Below are 9457 nucleotides of genomic sequence, written 5' to 3'. Positions count from 1 at the left end.
AAACAGCAATGAAATTAGGCGTTCTAAGGCGTCTCCGCCTCTCCAATTGCTAACTTTGTACAAGAGCCTTATACGTCCATGTATGGAGTACTCTTCGTATGTTTGGTGGGTTCCACTCTCACAATTTTATTAGATAGGGTGAAATGAAGAACTTTTCGTCTATCAGTTCCTGTCGTCTAACTGACAATCTTCAACCTTGCCTGGCCAAACTCGTTCAACTATGACTATCGATTTCTACCCTGTCACCCACTCTCTTTCTATTATTCATTAATGACCTCCTCCTTAAACCATCATTAACATGAAAATTGTTTCATACAAACTTGTCTGCTTCAGAATCACACTCATATTCATCTGCAACTTTCTTTATTGCAAAGTTCGGTACATTTGGTACATTCGGTACATTCAAAGTAGTGAGTTGTCATTTTTTATTCATCCATGTCATCCTTAAGATTACCATTTTACTATCACATGAATCTTAACATGTCTTTATGTTCTGGGTTTACCTTCACTTGATGTTAAATTGCTTCTATATGACATACAAGTGCAACTTCTTTCATCATATTTATGAACCTTTCTTCTTCATATGACAGTGGAGTGTTAGCTGTTTTTTCTGTCATTAAAGTCAAGTTCAAACATATCGCTGACTTGAGAAGGAATAATCACCTCTTTATTTTTCTCTCTTTACTGATTTGTACTTATCATCTTACTCTTCTGTAGACTACCACTTTATTCTCTATTGGTGGAGGAATTCCACTTATAATTCCCCATCCGAGTTTAGTCTTAAGACTAACGTGCATAGGGATGATTGTCATTATCATTTGCTATTTGCTTTTGTGTCTTAAGGGCGGCTGTACAATCAAGACTCGTAGCACGAAAACACTGAAGAGGGCGGGAAACAAAATGCCTCACCCTAAGATTGATGGGACCAATATGAACATGGTCAAGTAGGGTGTAACCAAAAAAAGTGAGAAGGACCATGTTGGAGGAATTCTTCATCTTAGTCACCTTATGGACAGATTTAGGGCACATTGCTAGTATTTTCTCCTCAGGGAACTCATAAGAACATAAGAAAAGAGGGAAGCTGCAAGAGGCCGCCAGGCCTATACGAAGCAGTCCCAGTGTGCTTAAGCTACGTAATTCCATCTATCTTCCCCATCCATGAATTTATCTAACCTTCTTTTAAAGCTCCTTATTGACTCAGCCCTGACTACATGACCACTGACACCGTTCCACTCACCAACTACTCTGTTTGAAAAATAGTTTCTTCCCATTTCTTTCTTAAACCTGAATTTTTCAAGTTTAAACCCATTATTTCTGGTTCTGTCCCCGCTACTGATCCGAAGAACTACATTCATGTCCCCTCTGTTAAAACCCTTATACCACTTTTATCAGGTCTCCTCTTAACCTACGTCTCTCTAAGGAATGCAAATTATTATTTTTTTTCAGTCTCTCATCATAGGGAAGATCCCTCATTCCCTGTATCTTTTTAGTCATCCTCCTTTGCACTGACTCCAATACAGCTATGTCCTTCCTGTCATGTGGGGACCAGAATTGTACCGAGTAGTCTAGATGTGGCCTGACCAGCGCCAAGTATAATTATAGTATTACTTCAGGACTCCTGCTTTCAACACTTCTAAAAATGAAACCTAATACTCTATTCGCCTTCTTTCTGGCTTCAATACATTGCTTCCTTGTACCGAGATCGGAGCTAACTATGACTCCTAAACCTTTCTCATACTTGGAGCTTCCTTGTGCCACGTTATCTATCGTGTACCTATTGCTTGGATTATCTTTACCTACGCTCAGTACCCTTCACTTGTTAATAACCAGTTAATAGCCATCTTTCATCCTATCCAAGTCAGCCTGCAAAGCCTTGGCATCGGAATCGGACCTAATTAATCTATCTATCTTTGTGTCGTCCGCAAGTTTACTGATATCACTATTAATTCAACTATTAAAGTCGTTGATATATATCAGAAATAATAATGGCCCTAAAACTGAGCCCTGTGGCACCCTACTAACTACTTCTCTTCACTAGGAATTAGATCCATTAATTACTACCGTGTGTCGCCTGTCGTCTAACCATGCCATAAAGGTCCTGACTGTAGACACAGCCTTTACTATAATTAAAAGTGGGATTAGCCTTCACGGCCTCAAGTAGGGCATGGGAAATGTTGCAACATCTTCGCCTGTGTGACATCTTTAGCCCACACGATGGGTGGATGGATTTAAGTTTAGGCGCCGCAACAGCGACGGTCATTTGGCGCCGCTACAATGTGTTGATTAAAACCATATCATTATAAAAAACTAACTAAAAACAATTAAATACAATGAAATTAAAAGTAACTAAAATACTAAAAAATACAATAAAACGAAATAAAACAATAAAATACATATAATAAAATAAAATTCACAAATTGGGGAGGAGACCAGCTTCTACCAAATAATAAAAAAAACATCATGGCCAGGAGCCAGGCATGCTGGTACACGGACGTTAGAGAGATAATAGACACCGCAATCTCTACCGCGAAACCGGTAGAGGTAGCGGTGTCGTAAGTCCATTAAACTAGGGCACTCGACCAGCAGGTGCCACACGGCAAGCGGCACCAGGCAGTCATCACAGTAGGGTTAAGGGTCCCTGGTCAACAGATATCTTTCTGTAAGATACGTGTGACCTATTCATAGCCACGCTAATACAATCTGTGTACGGTTGTCGCGGATATGGGTGTATGTCCAGTCATGGAGAACAGAAGTGGTGATCTCTTCCATTTTCGAGGAGGCAATACCCGTTTGCCACCTCCTCTGCCAACTTGCAACAATCGCCAGACGAATACATCTCGAAATGGGACAGTGCCAGGGGATGGAGCGCAACTTGCCGCCTCTTTGGCAAGGCGACCTGCCTGCTAGTTCCCAAAAACACCAACAAGGCCAGGGACCCAGCAGAACCCAACACAATATCCTCTGTTCCTAAGTAGATAAAGCCACGCTAAAGCTGATAAAACCAATGGGTTAGGGAAAATGATAGAGAAGAGAGCAGCAAGATCACTGCGAGAATCACTAAAAATTGTAAAAGACGAAAGCGGGAGGGTAAAAATTATCTGTAAAGCAAGGACTATGGCAGACAGCTCTGCAGTAAAGACAGATGCCGTTGAAGGAAGGCTACCAGCTCGGTAACAAGAGGGAAAGACCAGACTAAACGCAACACCTACATCGGATTTGGAACCATCAGTAAAAACAGGGATGTCATCAGAATGGGTAAACCGTGTGTGGGACAGAGCTGTCAATAACCAACTCGATGGAGTCGGAAAGAGTAGACAACAGCGGGGCGATATATAAATCCGTCATGAGAGAGGCGACTCGAAGGCCAAAAGGTTTAGGGAGACTAGGTTGAGTGACATATACCTGCGAGCGCGAATCCCGCAATATTGACACACATGGGACTGAATCAGAAAGACGGTGGACGCGAAACCAACATCGGACCAGCAAAGACTGGCGCCGGAGGTCCAGCGGCCAGAAGCCAGCATCCCATAGGAGGTTAAGAATTGGAGATGTCCGAAATGCACCCGTAGCAAGGGTGACACATGATGCACAGAATCCAACACGCGTAGTTGTGCCTCCGTTGCAGAGGAGTAGATCTCACAACCGTATTCAAGCTTGGGAAAGAAAAGTGTTCGGTGAAGAAGCAGCAGAATGTCCCTGTCCGCACCCCAAGAGGTGTGACTTAAAACCCGACGAAGAGATCGTGCCGTCCTACAAGAAACCTTGAGAGAACGGAAAAGGGGGAACCAGGTAAGACGGTTGTTAAAAAAAAGTTCAAGATATCGAGATGTTTATTGACTAGGTACAAGTCAGGATCCGGATGGACACCACGGTTACGACAAAAATGTATCGCGGTCTTCGAGGTGGAGAAACGAAAACCGTTTATACTGGGCCAACGCGACACCCTATTGATTGATTGCTCAATCAGTGACATCCTAGCAGCAACAAAAGAAATCCATAAATCGTTAACGTATAATGAGCTGTGAATACCATCGGGGAGAACACCAATAACACCATTTATGGCGACAGCGAATAATGTAACACTATGAATACTTCCCTGTGGGACATCATCATTTAGAGCGTTAGCCTCGGACAAAACACTCCCCACTCGAACTCGTAAAAGGTGTCTGGATAAAAATTGCAGAATAAAAGTAGGAAGGTGGCCACAAAGGCCAAAATCAAACAAGGAACGTACAATACCATGGCACCAAACTGTGTCATAGACGTTCTCCAGGTCAAAAAAACACGGTTACCTGATGTTGGTGATTTGGGAAGACCACAAATAGAGCATCAAAAAGAGCATCAATAGTAGACATCATCTTTCGGAAACCATACTGTACATATGACAGTAAAGTTGACAAGTGGTTCTCTTTCTCCAAGTGCCACATGAGTCTTACATTAACCATCTTTTCCAACACTTTACAAATACAGGATGTCAAAGATATAGGACGATAGTTCGTAGCCTGGAGATGATCTTTCCCAGGCTTCGGAAATGGGAAAACCACTGCCACAGCCCAAGAAGATGGAGAATCGCTGGTATGCCAAATCATATTATAAAGATTTAATAAAAAGGTAAAAGCACTGTCAGACATGTGGCAGAATAAGGCATAAAGAATATCATCTGGACCTGGAGAAGAGTCATAACACTGGGACAAAGCGGTCCGCAACTCGGGGACAGAGAAAAGGATATTATAAGATTCGCTTGCAGTCGAAAAAAAAGTTGACCTCAAGAGATTCCATACTCTGGCGGTAACGTGCACCTGGCGCTGCAGGATCCTACCAGGAAACACCGGCAAAGTGTTCTGCAAAGAGGTCGGCGACAGTCTTAGGTTCTGTCATTGTTTGCCCAGCAGACAATAAGACTGGCGGGGAAGGCGCAGAATACTTCGAAGGAGTTCGACGGACTTTGTTGAATACATCTGTAAGAGGCTCTTTGTGTCTCTCTCAAAACACGGTGGGCCCGACCACGGCTGTGTCGAAAAGCGTCCAAACACTGCGCGTCCCCACGATGTCACCGGAGACAAAATAAAGCCGCCCGTTTCTCTCTCACAACGTTGGATGAATGGATGGATTTTGGTTTAGGCGACGCAACATCAAGGATCATCTGGCTCCGCTACAGTACGTTAAAAAGGACATACCGTAAAAAAAAATCTAACTAAAAGCAATTAAAACTATAGAAGAAAAAAAAACATATCGTAAAAAAAAAACTAACTAAAAGCAATTAAAAAGCTTGAAATAAAAATGATCTAAAAATACAATGAAATTAAATAAAACATTAAAATACACGTTATAAAATGAAATTCATAGATTAGGGAGAAGACCAGCTTCCCCCAGGTACCTAAAAACATCATGGCTGGGCTTCAGGCACTCCAGTCCGAGGACCTTAGAGAGATAATAGACACCGCTATCTCTACCGCGACAGCGGTAGAGGTAGCTGTGTCTTAAGTCCATCAAACTAGGGCACTCCTACAGCAGGTGCCACACCGTAAGTGGCACCAGGCAATCATCACACTAGGGTTGAGGATCCCTGGTCAACAGGTATCTTTGTGTAAGATACGTGTGACCTATTCGCAGTCGCGTTAATAATGTCTGTGTACGGCGGTCGCGGATATAAGCGTATGTCCAGTGATGGATAGCGGAAGTGATCTCTCCCATTTTTGAGGTGGCGAGCCCCGTTTGCTACCTCTTGTTCCAAATTGCAGCAACCGCCAAACGAATACACTTGACGAGATCTCGAAACAAGACAGGGCAGGGCCTGGAGGGTGACTTGTTACCTCTTTAGCCAAGCGATCTGCGTGTTCATTTCCGGGAAAACCAACGTGAACAGGGACCCAGCAGAACCCAACACGATATCCTCTTTTTGTAAGCAGATATAACCATTCCAAACCTGATAAAACCAATGGGTTAAGGGAATTAATAGAGGAAAGAGCAGTAAGAGCACTGCGTGAGTCACCAAAAATGTTTAAAGAAGAAATCAGGAGAGTGAAAATTATCTGTAAAGCAAGAACTATGGCAGACAGCTCCGCAGTAAAGACAGATGCTACTGAAGGAAGGCTACCAGCTCGGTAAAAGGAGGGAAAAACCACACTATACCCAACATCTGAATCAGACTTGGAACCATCAGTAAAGACAGGGATGGCTTCAGAATGGGTAGAATAATGTTCTAAAAACCGTTTGTGGGACATAACTAGCGGGAGATCCTTCTTGCCATCCATGGCAGAAGGGCATAACGAGACATCGGGAAGCTGCCAATAACCAACTCGAGGGAGTCGGAAAGAACAGACCGGAGTGTTGACGATAGCTAAATCCGTCATGAGAGAGACGACTCGAAGACCAAAAGGTTTAGTGAGACAAGGTCGAGAAGGAGGGAGATAGAGATTACAAATAGTGTAGGATCGTCCCAGAGCATTCACACCTTCATGATACCTCACTCAGCCACTGGCACCAATCACAAATATTTATGCACAGTACTGCATCTCTGAGCAAGGGTAATTAAGTACAGTACTGTACTGTACTGTATTTAAACATTTATTAATATAGTGAACATATATTGTAATGTATACAGTATACTGTATTGTACAGTATACAGTATAGTACATTCAGAAAAGCTGATAAGGATAAGTAGCACATACCTGAAATGAAAATTGGCAATATAATCTCGAAATGGATGTCCGTTATGGCCAGCTGGTCTACCAGGATTAGGAAGTATCTCAGCTTCACCTGGCTCTTCTTCATCTGCACCTACGTCCCCTTCAGCTGCATCGTGGAACAGTTCATCTTCCTCGTTGATAGGCAGTGGAATGTTAAACTGCTTGCACATGTTGTGGAGCAGAGCACAGACATAGACGATTTTGCATGTCTTCTCTGGGGACAATCGTACTTCACCATGAAGTACATGGAACCGTCGCTTGAGCTGGCCAATCCCCCTCTCTACTACACAACGTGTCTTCTTGTGTGCTCTGCAAGAATTGTTAACCATCATAAGGTGAGGTATTGCAGTATATACAGTAGCATCTATAAGCTCCATAGTGTTAAAGAGGAAATCTGTACTGAAGAGGAATTCTATACTGTATTGGTATTTTGGTTGTTATCACATTAAGTAATGACTACTACCTAGACTGGAGAGGACAATACCTCCTTTAAAATAAACTGTACTATATAGCAAAAGAAACATGATTTTAACTTACGTGTTATAGTTTATCTGAACGCCATCCAGAGGGTTTAGATAAGGCGTCAGCAACCACTCTTTGCAAGGATAACCACTGTCTCCTAGAAGGTTGCAAGTATCCTGTACTTGGCATCGAATACGACTTACACGTTGATGCTGTGGTATCGTGTTCTATTTACATATAAATGTTCATCGACACTGGGAGCCACAATTCTAATTTGTGTGCCATCTATGGTACCCTCAACACCGGGAAACCTATAGTCTTCCATGAACTCTTCTTGTTTCACTTGCATTGGCAAGTCAATGGGAATTTTACAAATTGAGTTACAATATCTGGTTCTGACAGTGCATCAATTGTCTGAGCAATGACACGGCTGATTGTTGCTTGCGAGGTCCCAAAGACGTCACTGCTGCACTGTTGCATTTTACCCATGGCCAAATATCTTACGGTAATTGCCACCTTCGTCTCAGGATTCAGTGGTCGATTCCGTTCTGTTCGGGATTGAAGTTTGTCCCTCACTAAATCAGCCACTGTTATTATACCAGCACGGTTCATCCTGAAGCGTTTGATGAGTTCGTCGTCATTGTACTCGTTGAATACGTCCCGTCGCTGTCGATACACTCGCTGTCGTCTTTGTAGTTGTTGTTGTTGCTCCGCCATCTTCTCTACTAATAGGAATTTGTTAAGAGCTTAATAGTCCTCCACAACACTTTTACCTTAACAGTACTTTTAAGGCCCTAACAAGTTTTATGTATCCACTGTTAGTGCTTAACAGCTAAATGTTAGCCTTAACAGGAATTTGTTACCCTTAACAACTATTTGTTAGTGCTAACAAGTTTTGTGTATACGGGCCCTGGAGATGATCTTTCCCAGACTTCGGAAATGGGAGAACTACTGCCACTGCCCAAGAAGATGGAAAATCGCCGGTATGCCAAATCATATTATAAAGATTTAATAAAAAGGCTAAAGCACTGTCAGACATGTGGCGTAAGAAGGCATAAGGAATATCATCTGGACCCGGAGAAGACCCGTGACACTGGGACGAAGTGGTCCGCAACTCGGAGACAGAGAAGGGGACATTATAAGACTCCCCTCCAGTCGGAAGAAAAGTTGACCCTGAGAGATTCCATACTCTAGCAGTAACGTACACCTGGCGCTGCAGGATCCTACCAAGAAACACTGGCAAAGTATTCTGCAAAAAGGTTGGCGACAGTCTTAGGATCTGCCACCGTTTGCCCAGCAGGCAACAATACTGTCGGGAAAGGCGCAGAATACTTTGGCAATTCGGCTGACTTTATTGAATACATCCGTAAGAGGGATGCTAAGTTAATCGAAGAGACATAGGCTTTCCAAGAGGCTCTTTGTGCCTCCCTCAAAAAGCGGCGGGCCCAAGCAAGGTTGCGTCAAAAAACGTCGAGACACTGCCGGTCCCCACGATGTCGGCGGAGACGAGGAAAGCCTCCCGTTTCTCTCTCACAGCGTTGGTGCATGCTACGTTCCACCAAGGAACGGGACGCTAGGGATTGTCTGAAGTGCTGTGGAACGTAAAAAATCAGTAAAATAATGAACAGCCTCAGAACAAGTATGAAAATCAGCCAACGGGCGGATAAAAGAACTAAGTTTGGTGAATCGTGTCCAATCTGCTTTTTTTTCTAAAACTCAGCGTGGGGGAAAGAACTGTGGTTGAGAGTCCACAGATTCCATTAAAATCGGAAAGTGGTCACTACCATATAAATCAGGTAGGACCCTCCAATTAAAATTAAGGAAAGAATTAGATGTACAAAGGAAAGATCAAGAGCTGTAAAAGTCTCTGTTGGACTGTGGAAATGTGTAACATCCCCAGAATTTAAAACCTCCAATCCCTCATCTTCAATATAAGAAGCATTTAAAACCCCACGAGGATTGCAAGCACCTTCATCCCACAAAGGGTGGCGGCCGCTAAAATCCCTGAGCAAGAGAAAAGGCAGAGTTAGGTCGCGCACTAGATCATCAAGATCTCCCCTGGAGACAGGAACCCGAGGAGGGAGATTGAGACTACAAAAAGTGTGGGACCGAACCAGAAAGACTTTGACAGCAACCGCCTGAAGGGATGAGCTAAGTTGCAAAGGGAAAACAGGTATATCCTGACGGACTAGGATTTGTGTGCCACCGTGGTGGCCCTGGTCGGGGAAAGGGGAGCTAAAAAAAAAGGCACGGTAGCGAGGAGGACTAGAATAAGTATTATCACCGAGCATTGTCTCCTGTAGAGC

At 43.4% G+C, this 9457-nt stretch overlaps 1 protein-coding gene across 1 annotated transcript in view; it reads right to left on the bottom strand.

Annotated features, from left to right (window-relative positions):
• Positions 1 to 7146, bottom strand: part of LOC123510739 (ankyrin-2-like) — a 98502-nt gene extending 91356 nt beyond the window's left edge. The window contains exon 1 of the mRNA XM_045266087.1: positions 6672 to 7146. The gene's annotated coding sequence lies outside the window, so the exon portion shown is untranslated. The remainder of the gene's footprint in view (positions 1 to 6671) is intronic.
• Between the last annotated feature and the right edge of the window lie 2311 nt (positions 7147 to 9457).

This window comes from Portunus trituberculatus, chromosome 30 (genome assembly GCF_017591435.1).
Source record: "Portunus trituberculatus isolate SZX2019 chromosome 30, ASM1759143v1, whole genome shotgun sequence".
Classification (NCBI taxonomy): Eukaryota; Metazoa; Arthropoda; class Malacostraca; order Decapoda; family Portunidae; genus Portunus; species Portunus trituberculatus.
This window is presented reverse-complemented; position numbering and strand designations above follow the sequence as displayed.